At 44.2% G+C, this 20,404-nt stretch overlaps 1 protein-coding gene across 4 annotated transcripts in view; it reads right to left on the bottom strand.

Annotated features, from left to right (window-relative positions):
* Positions 1-20,404, bottom strand: part of Eps8 (epidermal growth factor receptor pathway substrate 8) — a 115,270-nt gene that overhangs the window by 81,622 nt on the left and 13,244 nt on the right. The window contains exon 1 of one of the 4 annotated variants that reach the window (XM_055610487.1): positions 12,128-12,280. The exons of 1 other annotated variant lie outside the window; for it this stretch is intronic. The gene's annotated coding sequence lies outside the window, so the exon portion shown is untranslated. Of the gene's footprint in view, positions 1-3,340; positions 3,409-12,127; positions 12,281-20,404 lie in introns of those variants that run through there. 2 more of the 4 variants (XM_055610477.1, XM_055610496.1) reach the window with 2 other exon arrangements.

Below are 20,404 nucleotides of genomic sequence, written 5' to 3'. Positions count from 1 at the left end.
CTGCCTGTTTGTCTCTCTCTCTGCCTACGTGTGTGTGTGTGTGTGTGTGTGTGTGTGTGTGTAGGGAAAACAGGTTTTCAACAGGCCTGGAGTTCAAGCGCTCAGAGCTGCCAAGCCAGGCAACTCAAGGGATCCACCTATCCCCACCTCCCTAAGGCTGGGATTACAAGCACTCACCACACCCAGCTCGTTTTAACATCGGCTCTTGGCATCAAGCTGAGGTCCCTGCAAGCACTTTGCCAAATGAGCTGTCTCTTCACACTCCAGAACATTTGCCTTTATTCACTGAGCAATTATTTTCTCCTCTCTGAATCAGCTGTGTGGTATTAACATGTAAGAGCCATTTACAAAAATAACAACAACAAATTTGTGTTGAATCCACAGATGTGCCAAACGTTGCTGTGAATTCTTTGCATGTGTCAGTATGGCTGATAATCACAAACCCTCTGAAGTGGCATGTACTATTATCGCTATTGACAGGAAACTGAGACACACAGTGGGAAACTACCTGATCCACCATCGCACGGGCTGGACACAGACACGGACTTCAACATAGATCAATCAAAGTTCAAGCTCTCAGTCCCCGAGTTCTGTCCTGGTCTATGAGCCTTGCCTTTTAGGACAGCTAAGCTGCTAAGAGTATGCCCCGCCTCCAACACGCATAAATTACACATGCACAGAGATGTCCTCAACCCTTGTTTACATAAAACAAGCCTAGATACACTGGTCTTTCTCACGCGTTCATCTAAAAAGCCCTGTGTGACTTTCCTATTAGTTGGAGGCGGGCGCTTGTGGAACGCTTCATCGTGCAGCCAGGCGGACATCAGCCTCACTTGTTTGTGAGTTTCAAATATTGGCAATGGCCCACAGATCTATTAAAAACACGAACACGATCCTGTCCTCCACAGAGCCCTTGGGAAAGAGAAATACACATAACATTTCCGTCTTCAAAATAACAAGCAATTATACAGGATCGTGCTGTTTGTTTCCTCTTGAGTAATCCACGCTGGAAGGAGTTCAAACGTCTGAGTCCTCTAGAACTTCACTTTCAGCGAGAAAAACCATCCTTTTACACATAAGTCCGCAACCCAGAAATCAGCTTTATCTGTGACAAGTTCACAGGAGCTGGCTTCAATCTTACATGATTATGTATTTATAGTTTGAAAGAAGTGAAAAGAGCATCCAAGGAGGAGAGGCAGAGAAAGTGCTCTGAAATATGCCGCGGCACTGTGACCTTCAGATGAACAGGGAGCAAGTAGTGTAACAGGCGCCAATTTATCCCCAGTGGAGACTAAGGAAAGGCTTATTCCCAGTCGGAGTCACTCAATATGTAAATGTATACTTGGCAGCCAGCATGCCTGGTGTGATTTTAGGGCCAGCAGAGTGTCACCCTGTTTCCTTAAAACATATCAATTACCCAAGCTGAGTAGATGCAAATCTACTCATGGAAATGAATTTGCTCTTTCAAGTTAAACATTTTCGTCCCCAGGAACTGCTATTAAGCCATAAATGCTCCTGAGAGCAATAATATATTATGCCATAAACATGTAAGTAAGAATTATCAGATAAATTCGCCAGAATAGGAGGACTCTAGGGGGTTGAACGCCTAGGAAGACAGTGTCCCCAGAAACAGAAGAAATATGCTCCCAACAGATGCAGTAGTGAGCTACTGGAAAAAAAAAAAAATGACTGTTTAATATTCTCAACTACTTCTAGCAGCTAAATCCTGGTGCCAATGTGAAAGGAATAGCAGCTTATGCACGGAATTATTATTTACTAGAGGGAAACATACTACATGGCACCCGAAGCCATCTTATTTGGGAGAAATGTAAGGCCTGCAAGCTGTGCCCTGCATGACGGCACGGCATACAGAACAAACATGATTCATTCGCTGTCTGCAGGGACACCCGGGTTGGCAAAGCACACAGGCAAACAGGTGAGTGCAACTTGGGTTAGAAAATGCTGTCACTGTCATCCAGCAACATCTAAGGAAACTGTCTACCCAGGGGCAGGTCAACACCTAGAGGAAGCGAGAGGAGAGCCAGTGTTGGAAGACCCAGAGGTGTGCCCACTGGCAGAGATGTGGGCACACCCAGGCCACCCCAGGCACATTCCAAACATGAGAGATGCTTTATTCAGTGTGTCTGTGACGGCGACTGGTACAGAGAGCAGAAAGAGGGGAGAAGAGCCTGATGACAGATCCTGAGGGCCCTTGTGGAGCATCTGGAAATGTTAAGTCCAACAGCAAGTATCTATTTATTTATTACTAGTATTTAAGAAAATAACTGTGGAAGTATTTGGGAGTGGTAGCTGTTTCTGGTGCTCAGAATTCACTTATTTTGAGATAATTTTATCTGATTCTTTCACTTCAGCGGGAGCATCTCAACTACACTCTACTCCTTTGTGTTATTTTTCAAAAGCTCACCTATGCCATTCCCATAGTGACAAATTGATTATTAACTACCCCCTCAGACTCTGGTCACGGGGTCCGGGGAGATGACTCAAGCCTCTAAAGCACTGGCAGTGCAAGCGTAAAGACCTGATCAGATTCCCAGCGCCCGTGTAACACCTGGACGTGGTTGTGTATGCCTGTGACCCCAGTGCCGAGTGAGCAAACATGGGTGAGGCCCTGAGTTCACTGGCCAGACAGCATGACTAAGTGAACGAACTCAGAGCTCAGGAAGACGGTGCCTCAGAATGAGGGAGGAAAGGAGAGAGGGAGGGGGAGAGGAAGGAAGGAAGGAAGGAAGGAAAAGAAAGAAACCAGAGAGTACCTGCCTTCTGCATTCCATATGCATGCACACACTCAATGCTCAGACAAACACGTTCCTATCCTATCAACGCACATGAGAATAACAGCGACCCCATACATGGTGGCACATTCCTGCAATCCCAGGACTCAAAAGAAGGATGGCTCTAGTTCGAGGGGCGCAAATGAGTTCACATCCAGCTGGAAGTATGTAGCTCAACCCTGTCCCCAGAAAGAACTAAGGCAATTGAATAAAAGGAAAACTATGAATAAGTTCTTTCTTTTGTCTCAAATTGCTTTCTCTTTTCTTATAAATTAACCCCCCTCCTCTTTTTCCTTTTTTGCAAAGCTGCATTTACCCTCCATTTTTCAGCAAATATCTTTTAAAACAGTCCCTCTTGTGTCTGCCACAGTCCTATTGCACAGACTTGGGAAACACGCAACCATCTTGTCCTTTTTGACAAAATCCTCAGTGCGCCTAAGCCTACAGATGGAAATCGCTATGAAACCATCCTAACTGCGCTTATGCTTGCTTCTGAAAAGATAAGTAGCCCCAATGACTGCATTTTCATGTTAGTCATCTCTGCTCACCGTTGCTGTCTGGTTGTCAGGGCGCCTAGGATGACGGGTTCTGGTGTCACACTCATCCTGGCTCCGATCTGTTCCCAATAATATAATAATGCAAATGCCAGTTCAGTCTCAGAGCAGAACCAGATCCACCCAGATCGCTCCGCACTTGTTTTCCTGCCTTTTCCAAGCCTCCTGTCCCCGGGTCAAATTCCACTCAAGACCTTTTTAAAAAGCTACGAAGGCTTAGGCGGCTACTGCAAGCACCTCATGCAGCCTCCCACAACTGTCATCATGTCGGGTAAAAGAAAGGGTGGTCTGGCAGCCGAGAATGGGGGTGGTGTCCTCTGGGCAATACCTGGACTTGGGGTTGAACCAAGACTCCCCAGAAAATGTCTGCTTATTCTTGTTCTTTCAATAAGCCTTGTTGAAGGTTTGCCCCTTCGTGCCAGGCCTACATGGTCAATAGCAGATGTACGATGAAAAGCAGAAACAGGATCACCATCCTCGGAACTCAGAGCCGTGGGGATGATTCTGGTTGCATCTCCTCAGCCACACCTGGTCTCCTGGAGAACTATCTGCCCTGTCCACAACAGTCACCCCTTCGGCTCTGGCATCCTAACTCCTGTGTCTCAGCTTGAAATTCAGGCTCTCCTTGTAAAGCTTTCCCTGACTAGAGTATCTCCTACATCGCGCGTTCCTAGCAACATAAAGTTGTCTTCTTACACCTCACAGTTAAACACATGGGGCTATACATTCTCAATATCTGCTTTTCAAAAATAAGCATGTGCCTCACTTTTGATTGTACTGAAACATTTTTTAAACTTTATTATTTTTAATTTATTTTATTTTGTGTAAATGGGTACTTGCCTGCACGGATATCTCTCGACGATGTATGTGTCTGGAACACACAGAGGCCAGAAAGTGTCAGGGGTCAGGCCCCTGGCACTGGAGTTACAGGGATTTGGGAGCTGCCATGTGGGTGCTGGGAACTCAGGTCTGATGCTCTTAACCACTGAGCCATTTCTTCTGCCATGATTTTATTCTATTCTTCATATCGAGGATTTTAAGTCTCATCTTTCTTATAGGTGAATAATATCTTACTTTTCAATGAGTTGTAAATTTTGTATCATAGTTTCTTTATACATCTTTTCACACCATACCAAAAACATTCCTTAGTATGCATATTTTAATAAAATTTCGCAATTTTCTAGCAACATGCTGACTGTATACCTTGATGTTTTTAAAAAAATATTAGAGACCCAAGGTAAAATGAACACCAATGTCCATACTTGCTCATGCAGCTTAAAATCAGAATTTTAAAGTCCAAGCTCATTTTAACAAACTTCCTTCATTGCTACTGCATGTACACTTTCCTGTAAATGCGATATTTTAAGCATGTTTGGCCCTCTGATGAGCTGTGTTTCTTCATTTGTACCAGGGCTGAAATACTTGCAGAGGGCAACAGAAAGGGAAAAGACACAAACTCCACAGAAAATCTCATGCTGGAAGTATTAATTCCTCTCTGTATGTGGGAAAGGGAGATGTCTGAGAATGTGTCCCTCTGTGTGTGTGATGGAAACACTCCCAAAAGGGAATACCCCACAACTGCTTTGCTTCATCTGGAGCTGACAAACATTCTATACAATTTGGGTTGTAAATAGCTCAGGTTTTGCCAGCCTGTGCTGTCTCCATCAATATTCTTCTTTTTGTTTTGGTTTTTTGGTATTTCATAACCTACTTAAAATGGAAAATAAAATGAACAGTAAATTAAAAGAAAAATAAAGCCAGAAGTGGTAGCATCTGCCTATACTCTCAGTTCTTGGGAAGTGGAGGCAGGAGAATCAGGAGTTCTAGGTCATCCTCACTACATACTAAGATTGAGGCCAGCCTGCTCATCTTCTACCCATCCCCAGAAAGTCAAAGGCATTCTTAGCCTGTAGAAAGAAAACAGGCACTGGCTGGTTTTCATTGACTATGTAGGTTTACATATGTCAGTCAATCCTACCCTTTCTTTTATCATTACACCATTTCAATCAAGACCCAAACGAGTGATGCCCAGCTTTGAGAGACACCAACTAAAGCCCTGTCCATATGTGCGTCCCTGTGAGACAGCTCACTACCTAGAAAAATAAATACACCTTCCATGCTGTCAAGCCCAGCCACAGGCCAGAGAGACAGCTCGGGGGTGAAAGTGCCTCCAAGGCTGAGACCCCAGTCAAATTACCAGAACCTGCATGACGGAAGGAGAGAACCAACTCCTGCAAGTTGTCCTCTGACCTCAGCACACACAGGCAGTGGGGCACGGGGGGAGGGGAAGCTGAAGAGATGGCTCAGAGATTAAGAGCATTTGCTGTTCCTGCAGAGGACCCGGGTTCTGTTCTCAGCGCCCATCTTAGGTGACTCACAACCACCTGTAGTACGGTTCCAGGAGACTCAGTGCCTGCTGACCTCCACGGCTGTTTGCACTCACATACCAACCATGAGGGAAGTGAGTAGCAATGATTTGCTCTGGGGCAGTCACTGGGGGGGGCCCAGTATGAAGACTGAGGCCATTGCTTATTCCCTGCTGTGGGTTTCATACAGCACAGTAGGCTGCACTTCACTCATTCATTCATTCATTCATTCATTCATTCGTTTATTACTCAGGTGTATCCATAGAAGCCCGCAGAGGGCATCAGGTTCCCTGGAACTGGAGCTCCAGAGGGCTGTTAGTCATCTGTGATTGGAAGTGAACTCAGTTCTTCTGTAAGAGCAGTGTGAGATCATAGTTGCTGAGCCATCTCTCCAACCATTCAAAATAAAATCTTTCTTTAATGAAAAATTAACCTTGGCCATTGTAACATTTTTACTTTATAGACATTTTAGGTTTTGTTTTGCTTTTGTTGTTGGTGGTATTTGTTTGTTTGTTTGTTTGTTTGCTTTCTGGCTCTTTTGTACTAACATTTACCCTAAAACACTCTATAGCTTTATAAAAGTGGTCCTTTGCAGCCATATCCTATAAGCTTTACCCTATTTTATTTTTTTACTTTTTTAATATCTTTTACTAAAAACACTGGTGTGTGTGGGGGTAAAGTATCAGCATCACTCTTCTGTCCTTCATATCTTCTCCCCTTAAATGTCTTGATGGACAGAACAGGCATGGGACTGCCTGCCCCATGAGAACAGCACCTTCATCTAGGTCTGTCCTGAAGACCTGCCTGAGGCTGCCTTACTGTTAACGCTTTTTATGTACATATAAAGAAAAGGCGAGCCCTCCACAGCAATGCGAGGGATATAATACGGAGATTCAGAGAGCAGTGATAGTCATTTGATCAAGTACCGTGGTTTCTATGAAATCATCTACACTGTACTGTTTATTTAGAGATTTATTTTGTTTCTTGGTTTGAGGGTGTCTTTTTGTTTTTGTTGTTTTGTCTTTTGAGACAGAGTCTTGCCACTTAGCCCAGGCTGGCCTCAAATCTTTGGCAAGCCTCCTGCCACAGCCTTATCAGTGCTGGGGTTCTGGGAGAACACCACCACACCTGGCTGGACTGTACTTTTATATGATTGGCAGGGCATCCGGCTTGCTCACAGCACTGTCACCACAGTGGCTGAGCTCCAGGTTGTCCTGGGACTAGATGACAGGAACTTTCAGCCCCGCCGTAATCTTCTGGGGCCATAACTGTGTGCGTGACACATGCCTGGACACATACAGCCCTGGGTGGCCCTGCCCATGTCCCCCACACCTGCTTGCTCTCCCCTCTGATGTTCTGAGTCTCATACCAAACCAGACGTGAGCTCAGTTTCTGTGGGTGGGCTCTGGTCCCCCCTCCACACCCTGACACTGGGGGTTGCCACATCCTGTCAAGATTCTTGCTTTATAGAAAGCCCCTCGCCAGCAGGCTCTCACCTCTCACTTTGAAGGTGGTGTTTGTGACACCACCTTCTCCCGGGTTCACATTCCAACACAATCACTTCTTCTTGCTTAGACTTTCATTCACTGCCACTTCCCAACCGTAACTTTTTTAACTTTTTTACATGTAAGCCTCTGGGAAAACTCAAAATCGGGTATCAGGATCAGTGCCGGTTCTTGCTCTGACTGATGAGGTCAGTCATGCCACTAAGAGCACAGGATATGACAATAGAGAGGTTATTAATGTATAACCTGCACAGTGCACAGCATATGATAATATAGGAATTAATATGTAACCCTAAGGTCACACTGGAAATTAATATGTAAGCACTCTAAGGGCCCACGGAGTTCTCCACACTGGCATCACCTGACTCGGGACCAGCCCTGTCCTTTATGAGCTACGGACCTTGGTCAAGTCAAATATCCCTGCTGCTGCAAACAGAGCTCCCCTCCCCCATTACCAGCATGCTTTCCTAGTTGAGGTGGACTGTGCCCTCCAACTGGGGCCTGAAACAACCTTCCTTAGGTTGTGTCTCTCTGGTATTTTGTCATAGCAACAAACCCACGATGCTAATCACATGGGACCAAACCCCATTTTAGCATAACTAACTTCATTTATTTCCAGGGTGAATTCAATGGAAATGCTTTGTGAGTCGCAGCTGTGGTCAGTGCTCACACAGCCCAAGTGATTTCTCAATTCGTGGTCTTTATCGAGAAAGAGGCCCGAGGCAGCACACACCAAAATCTGAAGCAATCCACAAGTGCTGCTTCAGCTGCCTCAGCTCTAACTCAGAAGGCCGCTGTGCATTGCTTAAGAGCAAAATGTGTGCTTTGCAGCGACTCACACATGCAATAGTCCGTGCAGTATTCCGTTTAGTATCCAAGGACTAGAGGAAGCAGGGGAGAAATCAGACCAAACCACCTACAGCCCATCAGAGTAACAGAGAGGGAGAGGACTCAGCTGTTTAAAGTCAGTCAACATGGAAGGAGTGAAACGTCAGAGCATACATAAAGATGAACACACCATAAGGCACAGTAAGAAAATGGTTAGGAATGACGGGCTTTGAGTAAGAAGAATGAGGCAGGGGGCGGGAGATACAATAAAGAAAATAAAAACAGGCAATCACAAAGGACAGAAGGCCTCGAAGTCCATGATCTTTACACGGTGGGAAGTGGGAAACTCAGACAGCTTTCCCTCTGAACTGCGGGGTAAACTGAGGTGGGGCAGATGAAAGCAGGGCTATATTTCAGGAATCTGGGCTAGAGTGGTGGGAGAGCTTTCCAACCCCAAGCTCTGGCTCCATATAGATCACTGCTGATGGATGCTGATATGACACTTGACCTGGCAAACTATATGAAAGTGTGAACTATGTGAACTAGATAAATGGGTGCTGCCTGTGGGAAGCTTTCTGTTTTCCTTTTAAGAAAACAATGGCAGAAAGTAATGGCTATAACAGAGAGTAGTAATCGTACTGCAAATTACTTAGATACAAACGTTAGCAAAGTTAACATTGTTATAATTACATCTAAATAGGCGACACGCCGTATTTGTGTTGTCTGTGTTTCTGCATGTCTATACACGTGAATATAAGTGTGTACATACAGCACACACGTGGTTGTCAGAAAACAATCTCCAATGGTCCTCGTGCCCTCCACCTGTTGTTTGAGACAGGATCTCTCATGGGCCTGTCATGTCACCAGGTAGGCCAGGCTGGCTTCCGAGATCCTCCTGTCTCTGCCTCCCATCTTGTACTGACAGGATTGTAGACTTGTGTTGCCATGGCCAGTTTTGTACGTGGGCTCTGAGAATGCAAACTCAAATCCTCACTCTTGTCATGCAAGCATTTAATCAACTGAGCCATCTTCCCAGCTTCACGCTATGCACTTTTAACAATTAAGAAAATGGACAGCCATGTTCTTACACCAAAGCCTTCATAGACCAATGCTGACGTTTAATAGTAAGTGAATATGAGACACTCATATGCCATTCTAATATCACTAATTACAGAATAGCATGAGCTTACAAATCACTCTGACAGTTTAGAATATTGCAATTAAAACTACTACAAGTTCGGTCTAATCAAATTTCTAAATGTAGCCAACACGAGATTCTATACGCACACAGCTCAAAGGTCAACCCCTAAGTTCTTACTTGTTCAATTAAACAATTTAAAACATGCACATTGGAACAAAGAAACATGGCGTATGTATAAGGAAATGCCACCTTGAAACCATTTATTGTATGCTAACACACACACAGAAAACAAGACAGAGGAGGTTGGGGGAGAAGCTCTGAAATAATGGCTCAGCAATCAAGATCACATACTGCTCCTGATGAGGAGAAGGTTGGTTCCCAGCATCTACAACCAACAACTCACAGCCAACTGTAGCTCCAGTTCCAGTGGGCCCAACACCCTCTTCTGGCCTCCACAGACACTACAGTCATATGCACAAATACACACATATGCCCAAACCACACACAGACACATATACATGATTAAAAATTAAACCTTTTAAAAAGATTTTAATGCTACATAGTCATTGAACTAACTCGGACATTTTGTTTAGAGTAAATGGTCACGGGAGCTTTTCATGGCAGCCCAGTGAGGCGACTGTGTGTTGTCAAAACGTGAGAACTTACGCCAGCTCCCACATGTATGTTCGAGAGCTGAGTGTGGCACTGAATACCTGTGATCCCAGCACCAGGAAGGCTGATCCAGGCAAACCCCTGAAGCTCACTGGACAGCCAGCCTACCCAAATCCATAAGTCCCAGGCCAGAGAGAGGACCTGTCTCAAAAAACCAAGATGGATGGCACCTCGAGGAAATGACACCCTACACTGTCTGACCTTCATGCGTGCACGCACGCACACACACACACACACACACACACACACACACAAGCCTTTATGCTCATCTCCTTTGTTATAACCCTACCATCTCCTTATTCAACCCAGCAAACAATTATATACAGTTCTTTATCACTGCACTCCAAGACAGGCCTCGGCCCTTTATTAAACTTTATGCTGACCTCGGTGAATGTGTGACAAAGCAACTGGGGGAAACCTAAAAGGAGACTTCTCTATACAATTTACTTCAGAATTGCTTACCTAGAAAGGAGGCGAAACAGATTAGTCATGTATCTGGGTATCTCTTCTAACACGCAATTTACTTAAGAAAAATTGAAAAATGGCTTCCATATTGAGCTGCTAAAAAAACAGAGACTTCTGTTCAAACTATTCCAGGTACAACATGAACACACACACACACACACACGTATCCTCCTACCAATAAGGAGGAGGCTGGGTCAAAGAACAAAATGTTTTACATTCCTTTCTCAGAGAACACATGGAGTTTGAAGTCCACAAGACACTGACATCTTGCCTTGGAATTTGGACAAAAGTTTATAGCCGAGATAAAAATAAGCCAGACCATAAACAGCTCCATGAACCTCACCTCTTTCTGCTCCTCACAGGCTGTGTGTTGGAGGGTCATGTGAGGAAAGACTGGATTGTCAACCCTCTTTTTGGCATATAAATGACAGACACTTCGCGGGAGAATGAGCACACATGAGAACGCTGCTCAAAAGCGCGGCGCTCAGGAGATGAGGGTATTGCTCAGCGGGTAAAGTACTTGCCAAGCAAGCATGAAGAGCTGAATTGCAGCCTAACACCCCTGTAGAAAGCCAGAGGCGGCAGTGTATGTCTGTCCTCACAGGGCTTAAGAGGCAGAGACAGACAGATCTCTGGAGCAGACTGGCCAGGCAGCCTAGCAGAACCAGTGCACTTCAGATTCAGTGAGAGCCGCTGTCCCCTAAAGCAAGATACCAGATAGGAATCTCTCGTGTACATTTGCAGCCATATGTGTATACACGCATACCTGTGCACACACAGGCTCACTATATCCATACAACACACATACATACACATACAATGACTCAAACTGAGGAATGTGGAATCCCCCTCTACAGGAGTTACTCAGGCAGACACTGACTTTACCCTCTGTCCAGAATACACGGGCTCCTGTTTCCTCTTACATAGTATCGATCCTAGTGTTATATTTAATTTCTGGTAACAGAGCAAGAAGAAAATGTTTCCTTTCTAATCAGATTAAGTGTGACAATCAAATAAGAACATCAAAAAAATAAATAAATAACAGGCATACAGAGGCCTCTACACACTGATAGTCTTGCCTGTCACTAAACTCAAAGTTAATACTAAAATATCAAAATTATAAGCTTAAATATTTTAAAGATAGTCTCTCCTTTACAGCACCCACTAATTGACTACTTAAACATTTACAAGTTCCATTAATACACAGGGATTTAAAAAACAAAAACTTTAAGCACACATATCCAACTACAGTGTCTGTCCCAAGTAAAATGTTTACATAGAAATTTGGCCGTGTTCAGTCTGTAGGCTCAGAGCCAACAACAACCTACGGAGGTTAAATTGAAGTAATAAGCAAATTTTCACGGTACCGCTAACACCGCGCAAATAATTCAATGCAGTTAATATTTGCAGGATAATCAAGGCGTTTTGCATGTAAGACTCATTTTATGTCAGTAGGTTCCCAACTATTTATAGTCCTCTGATCCCTGCTTAGCTATGAGATGAGCTGAGCATGGAGATTACCATCCTAAGCACCAAGACTCACAAGAAGAAAGGTTGTTAAATCCCCAAGCCTGTAAGCCAGGGAGGGAGAGGGCAAGGGGAGTGTGGACGCTAAAGTATCCCAAGATTTATCACCTTTAGAAGCCACTAAGAATGTCAAAGGGGACTTAAAAAGAAAACCTGTTAAAGGACCTACTTGACCTAAAAATAATACTACCTTTCAAGGTCTACAAACATCTTCTGTAATAATTATGCCTTTGAGAGCCCTCCTTAGCAAAGAAAATATTCCCAACCTCCAACTCACCCTCCTTAACTGTCCAGGCAAAACTCCTCCAAGCGATCTTCCAGGCAGCAGTGGGAGAGCATCGGCGTGTCTGGCGACCTTTGGTTCATACACAGAGAGGGTGGGACTCTGCTTCGGTTTTGGTATCCCGCTATACTCAACAAAGTTTCTCCTCTGGACACGCTCAGGCTTTCACTAAGACTTCCTCCTCTTTTTAATAAGGAAATGGCTATGGCTATGAGCAGAAAGCCCTTGCCCAAGGTGGGGAGGCTGACACAACAGCAAACAATAATGGGAAGCACTGATCGAGAAGAATAGCTCTGTGTTCTATATTAGTCGTTACTATGGACACTTCCATGCCGACGAGGCAGAGGCTAAGGAACTGGGTGTTAATGAGTAACCCAAGAGCAGGAGCAGCAATACGATGTTACACAAGCTAATGGAGGAGGTTCTGCACCAGGAGCATTGGAAAATAGATGCAGGTGTAACAGGCAAATACAGGGCAGCTGGAGATCCGGCTAAATGGCCAAGAGTGCCTCCTGCTCCTGCAGAGGACCTGGGTGCAGTTCCCGGTGCCCAGATCCTGAGGCTCTCAGCCGCCTTGTAACTCCAGCTCCAGGGGCTCTGACACCCTCTTCTGGCCTCCTCAGGGACTGCACTCACACACACAAACCCACACTCAGATATACTAACTAAAAATAAAATATTTTCTTCAGAGTCGGCATGAGGCTTTACTTATGTCAAAGAAAATCATCTGGTGCCAAACTGAAGCTAGACCTGATGGTCAAAGTGGTGCACACAGAGCAAAAGCTGTCAGCTGTGCCTGTGGGGCGTCGCAGTGGGGCCACGTAAGAACATTCAAGTCTGCATGCGGACTGCTTCTTAAGGAAACACTGACTCAAGGAAGTAAGATGATTCCGGATTCCTGGCCTTACTTTCCCTCCATACAGGAAACAGCCTGCTCTGCTACACACAGTGGCCCTGGTGCCCCGCAGGCTGGGGAGGGGCCTCAGCCAGCAAAGCCCTTGCTGGGCAAGCATGAGGAGTTCACTTAGTCCCCACAATCAACATTTTAAAAGCCAGGCAGCCAGACAGACGGCTCAGCAGCTAAGAGCACTGCCTGCGCTTGCAGGGGGCCCAGTTTTGTTCCCCACACCAGCACGTTGGTTCATAACCATTTGTATCTCCAGTTCCAGGTGACCCAACTCCCTCTTCCAGCCTCTGAGGGTACCGGGCATGCATGGGGTGCACATACATGCGTGTAGGCAAAAAGTGAAAATAGTATGTAAAGAAATAGATATGGCTGGCACGTGCGGCATAAAGTTAGGGCTAAGGCCCTAGAACAAGAGCCATATTGAGGCGCTGTGATCCCAGTCAAACTATGGTGGGAAGACGGAAGAACATCCTCCACTGTCTTTGTAGTGTTTCATGGGTGTTTGTCTCTTAGGATATGGGGGAGAAGGCAGAGAAATACTACATTCGACCTGTGGTGTGAGCATTTTAAAATGGAAACCTTATGGGTATGAGATGACAAAGCTAGTAGATTATGACTCCCCATGTAAAAAAACGATCCATGAGAAAATGAGTCCCCGGTCTGTCCCCCAAAAGCAAATGGGAAACCAAAGAAAATAACCCAACATAAATAAGCATGCATGCATAGGCAGAAAAACCAAACTGACTCAGAGCCAAACAACAGCCACCAGTGACAGGCACAAAATTTATAAAAGTAAATAAATGAGATAAAATGATCTACTATGCTTGAGCATTGACGGATACGCTCAGAAAACTATTTAACATTCACCTCATTTATTAATATGAAGACTTAACATAAGAATAAAATTACTAAAAATACGGAAGAAGAAAACTATAAAGAAAACAGTAATGTATAAAGAAAAAGGAAAAAATAGGGTTTATTTACAGAAGATTTGTTTGCATAAAGAACAGAACATTTTGCTCCCATTTTTCTGCAGATATAACCTTGAAAGCAATGATCAAGGCTATAGCTGAGCTGACTGGAATGCCTGCTGCCTTCTATACTGCTTCCACCATCTCCCAGCTCCTACCTACTCTGCCTCTGTTGCTTCACTCCTAGGAGTTGCCTCGTGGCCAGTTTTTTGTACCATTCTTTAAAAAGAAAGAGATGAAGTGGAAACTGACAAGCTTCTAAGGTTTCCATTTTGGAAAGGATTTATTCCCAGAAGCTGCAGGCCGCCTGCACACAGCCTGTCAGCCATCAAGATAGGTTGTCGTAAGGAACATGAAGACATGGTCCCTTCTCCTGAATGAGGACAGTGTTAAGGAACCATCCCACGGGGTCCACACAGGGTCAGATCTGATCGTAACTATACAGAAGCTCAATTACCTCCACACACACACACACACTGCCCTGAACTATTTCCTCCCTTCTTTTCCACAGGATTGATCTCTAGGGCCCTTCCGGATAAACTTCCCACACATTCACGTCTGTCTCAATGTCTGTCCGGGGGAACACAAACTGCAACAGAGGGGCTGCGGGGACAAATAACGTAAACGCAGAGAGAGACAGGAGCAGGCATGAGAGCCTAAAGCAATGTGGAGAGTAACAGAAGGCACCAGCACTGTGTCTTCGGTGAGAACAATGCACTCAGTATGGTCGACAATGGCAAAATCCCAGCCCAACATCACGAAGCATCAACGTACTTAATTCCAACCCGACATTCTCAAGATACCGTCTCACAGGCCCTTCTGTCTGTCAAATGCCAAAAAGAAACGGGACCAGAGGTTAAATGGCTCAGTGATTAAGAGCGTTCGTTGCTCTTGCAGAGGACCTGAGTTCTGTTCCCAAACCCCACGTCCCAGCAGGCAACTCCCACACCAGTGCATCCAACACCTTCTGGTCTCCATAGGAACCTACACACAAATGTACATACAAAAACACGCAGAGACATACACGTTTAAAAAAAATGAAATAGTAATACTTAAAAATGCTTCCGATGACAAATGGGCAGACTCCTAATTATAACTTCTGATCAATCCACTGCTGTTGAAGTGACAAAATGCTGGTGCACTTTCTGCCTCTGAGTCAGCAGGAAGTAGGTAGAGACTTTTCAGTGAGGGCGGATGAGGGTGGTATATAGCCGTCATTGTCCTGAACACTAATAAAAACCGCCATCGGTGGCCTTGCCTCTGTGTGCTCAGAAGGCTATGTCCTAGGCAAATCTAAGTAAGGCTCATGAATACTTACCGATTTCCTCACCTCTCTAGAACAAAACCATTCAGCAGAAGTCAACGTATGCAGGATTATGTACTTGGAATGGCAAGGGCTTGGTTACTGCAGGTTCTCTTCCTGCTAGAGAGTGCTAGAAACTGAATACACACACCTGGTGAGCATGCCTGCTTCCCACTCTGCAGCCGTATTTTAGAGGCACAAAAGACAGACTACAGGATGACCTGAGAACTGACACCGTCATATCCAAAACGACAGGAGGCCAGTTAGAACCGATGTGAAGACAGCCAAGCAGAAGGGGATTGTAAGCACAGCATCCCTTTCCATCCTTGGGGTTTGGTCCTAGTTAATCATCTGCCCCTCATCACTTCCTTCCCTCACACACACTACCTGCTTTGTCTTCTCAAAGACAACCTACACAGCCTGTAAGGCGGCCCAGAATAAAGCACTTGCCAACTCTGACCACCTTAGTCTGATTCCCCAGAACTTACAGGGTAGAGAGAAAACACTGTCTCCTGCAAGATGCCCTCTGATCTCCACTTACATGCCATGACACACAGACATGCACGCTCATGCACATATGTATATGCACACACAAAATAAAATATAGTTACAAAAACAGCAAAACCCCTTCTGACTCGAGTAAGAAATGAAGGCTCTAATAAAATGAGAGAACATAAAAGAAGTTTGGGGAGAAAGTCTCATCATATATTATGAACTTTCAATGACATACAAACTACCCAAGTTGACCTGAGTAAAATGACCAATCAAGCCATTTATCTGAAGATAGATATCCAACACAATCTACAATTGGGGAGAAGTATTTCCAACCGGGGATATACTACAGACATGGAAAAGGACAAACATGGACAGTATATAAATGAGAAGAAGAATATAAAAAGAATCGACAAGTCACAATGACTCTGGTACTAGTGTTTGGTCCTAGAACCTGTAGTTAAGGTCATGGCCATGTTTATACATATTAATATACACACTCCTTTAGGAAAACTGTTAGGTCAGTAATCCACACATTATTTAGAAGAGTAGAATCATAATCAAATCTTTGTCTAGAGAAAGCATGAGACAATGCAACAAAAACCTTGAGGAAGTTGAACTGCAAAGTTATGTAAGAGAATGTAGGTAAACCCAATGGCAATTTGGCCTAAAACTGGTCCGGTTTAAGAATATATATGGGAAAATACAGTATAAAGTTGCATAAGGATTTTAAAAGTCACCTTCAACCTTGGAACCACTGGACAACTACAGCGACATATGATCTCATCTAGAAATTTTAACCAGAAACCCAACAACTCTTTTAAGTAGTGAAAAGGGAGGAGTAAAGCAATGCCTTGCTCCTGGCTGTGTCCCATGACAGGTCAGAAAGTCAAGGCTCAGCACCCAACAGGGCGGCAGTCACATCAGTAATCTGCAACCTTGGTAAAGTGGGGGCACCCTCTCCCAGGCCCCACTCCTCTCGGAAATTTTCCTAATTCAAATTTAAAAGCAGAAGATCAGCTCCGTTAGTTTGTGATAAAAATGCAGTAATTAGTGAGTTTACTCTTTTCAATTAAAAAAAAAAAAACACCTATAATTTCCAAGGGAAAAATGAAAAACCAAATAGTCAGAAAACCCAATGCTGAAGGAGGAAAAATATTAAGGAGAACATGCATAAATTCACCTCGCAAATGGTCAAACAATCCTCTTCATAGACCTTCCCATTTCAGCCGAGAATTTACATTTAAACAGACTCTGATGAAACAGGCCACATACAAGGGACTTCTGAGAGCAGGAAAATGAAAGCTTTGAGGACACAGTATCCCAGTTTGCCTGCCCGTTAACATTTTCTTTAAATACTCCTCCGTTCACAGGACACAGAGGACAGTCCTGTCCCTGTCGCTGACTCAGGGATGAACATCAAAAAGAACCACAGAACACTCCATGTTCGAGTACGTTGAAAACGATGGGTTAAATGTATCGTTTCAGCACAATGATAAAATCTTTTAAACGATGATAGATGTCTCCACCTTAGCTCGTTAAAATCCTAAGTACTTTGAAGTCCGAAACCACATTCTATAAACTGAAGGCATTGCATACAGCGTTAATCAATCCTGGAGTATTTTGCCTCAGCTCTTATCTAGTCAGAAAGATATTATATTAGTTGCATACGTTTTTGTCTACAATCATGTGCTCTATAGAACTGGGAGGGAAGTGGGGGAAGAAGAAAGAGAAGGCCAGATAGTGAGTACAAAAAAGGCCTGTGAGTGTTGGTCAAGTTATCTTAGGAAAAAAAAAAAAAGAAGGCAAAATGCCCAAGCTTAATTTCAAACCGCAGACTAACTGAAGCACTGCAAAATATCATTATGTAGGTATATTCTTTTTAACAAGCTAATACAGTGTACATGGTCTTAGAAAATTAAGCCAGCCGGTGTTGCAATGAACGGAACGAAATGCCCGCTTTCAGAGTAACAGTCTAGAAAAGGCTGTGTCAATAGTTGCTGAGATGATACAGCTCAAGCTGTCCTTTGAAAATGAGCCTGTCATTAGCTTTGCCCATCAAACGGCCCCTGATGCGTGTGTGTTTGCTCATACATAAAGGGTCAGAAAGGGCCTAACTCAGAGAAGTAAGGCTGGTGGCACAAAAGCACTGCCAGGAGACAGGACACTCGAGGGTTGAAAAGTGGCCAGACTTCTCTGCATTCTACCCCACCACATTTGCCCAGGCAGCAGAATGTAGTTACAGCCTCTGGCTGGAAACTCTTACAATGAAGGCTCACCATCAATCGGCAAAATATTAAATGTTGTCTTCAAGTGTATTTTGGGGAAGATAAAGTGGTGATTCTTCCACCCAGCTGTTGATCTTGGTTAGCTTGCAGACCCAAGACCTTAGGTCAATCCTTTTTATTCAGTGTTGTTTATGCGTGTATGTGTGTGAGGTCACGTTTGAGGCAGCCATGGGTCAGTGTCAGGTATCCTTGTCCATCCTTCTCCACTTGTTTTTGAAGACAGGGTCTCTCCCCGAAATTGCAGCGAACCGATCCCGTTAGTTTCACCAGCCAGGGAGCCCAGGACCCTCCTGACTGCACTTCTACGCACTGTGTACATTAGCTGGCTTTTTATCTGGATACTAGGGATTCGAACTCAGTTCCTCAGGCTTGTGTGGCAAGTGCTTTACTACATGAGCCATCTCCTCAGCTCCTGTAATTAGCATTCTAATACCATTGCCTAATTCCTTTGTGTGCCTGACTGGTGTGTGTGTGTGTGTGTGTGTGTGTGTGTGTGTGTGTAGAAAACATATACAATAAGGCTTTATCAGGTGATGGTTTCAAAAGAGCCATGGGCTTGGAACCTAAACCTGCCTCTCCAATTTAGTGTTACGTAGCATCACAATAATCATTACTGTAGGCACTGTAATAGAGTTGTAAAGAACTCAGGTTTGTGGCCAAAGACAGGTTCAAATCCCAAGTCTGCTACTTATGTCAGCCATATTACTTCACTGGGCCACTTGCTTGTGACGACTCTATCTTCTGCACAGAGACTGAGTGGACTAACACAGTGAGAAGCGATCCAAGGTGCCTGATGAGTGCAATTAATGGTAGATTGACAAATACCACACAGCTCTGCATCCCTGCTCCTCAGCTTGGGTGGTCATCAGGGTCAAAGGAGGCAATCTATACCATAACTCCTCCTCCTTTCAGGGTGACGGTGGACACAGCATCTGCTTACTCTGCACAAGGAGGGCATTCTGCAGTAAAAACATCTGCCTAGCATGAACGAGGCCCTGGAGTCTAGGTTTAGTACCACACACACACACACACACACACACACACACACACACACACACAGGGTTGGGGAGAGGGAGAGAGAGAGAGAGAGAGAGAGAGGAACAGACAGAGAGAAAGAGGAAAGGAGAAAGAGAGGCGAGAGAGACAACTACTTCTGAATCTAAGGTTTTTCAGATTTGTCCAGGCTTCTAACTTTTCTCTCCTCACAGCTCTTCACTCACTTTGTCCCAGCTCAGCCTCCTTGGGTGTATGGTCATCTCCGCCTAGAACTCTATTTCTGTCCTTGGGAGTTCTTATTCTCTAAGGCCACTTCTGGCCTCTTCAGATACCAGGAACACACATGGTGCACACCTACGCTCACACACATTGAATAAAATAAATAAATCTAAAGGAAAAGAAAACCCAATATCGTCCTTTGAACGAATTCTCAGATAGGATCACCTGTAGAAGATAGCATTTTACATGTTAACCTCTCTACCTCTAGGTTCCAAACAGGTTCCACATTCATTTCTCCGATAAACACAAAGTAAAGTTTTAAAGTAAACTACACTAAAATAGCACATCATTTCTATCTCAATGACTGTTACGGTCTTTATTTTTCGTTCAAAGCTTTATTTTTGTTTTACACATACGAGTTTTCTGCCTGCATGTCTTTGTGCCATGGGGTGCACAGTACCAGCGGAGACCAGGAGAGGGCGACAGATCCCCTGGTAGTGGAGTGATAGATGGTTGTGAGCTGCCATGTGGGTGCTGGGAACCAAACCCACGTTCTGTAGAAGAGCAGTCAGTGGTCTTAACGCTGAGTCATCTCTTCAGCCACACTGTCATTTATTTCTTATTCTAGTCTTTGTTGACTTAATGGGAATATTTTATAACTTCAAAATACTGAATGAGTCACTCAATCTTCAGGCTTATGAACTTTCAGAATTTGATATCAGCAATTTTGTGTTGCAGTAATTTTTAAATGCCACCAAAACATTTCTTCCCATTGATATTATCTTTAGGTAAATGCAAGATTTAGAGTCTTAAAGATTAGGTAAGAAAGAACAAGTTTGCTTTCTTGAAAATAAATAAGCTTTGTCAAAGTTGTCTGTGTCTTTAAATAATAATATAGGCATTAATCCAAATTAGCGATAAATCTATTTTAAAACATGGTTGCCCGCTGCTACAGTGTACGTGCTTATTAAAGAGCCACTCTGGGTGGATTTTAAAGAAGCTTTTGCTTTGGTTCATACGTATGTGTGCACAGCACCCACACAACTCTCTTGGCAACAGTCCACTTTGCAAGGTGGTGTGTTTATAGACAACGCA

Source organism: Psammomys obesus, unplaced genomic scaffold (assembly GCF_907164565.1).
Source record: "Psammomys obesus unplaced genomic scaffold, mPsaObe1.curated_primary_1811, whole genome shotgun sequence".
In the NCBI taxonomy this organism is placed as follows: Eukaryota; Metazoa; Chordata; class Mammalia; order Rodentia; family Muridae; genus Psammomys; species Psammomys obesus.
Note: the sequence above shows the minus strand (reverse complement) of the source record. Positions and strands in the feature narration are given on the sequence as shown.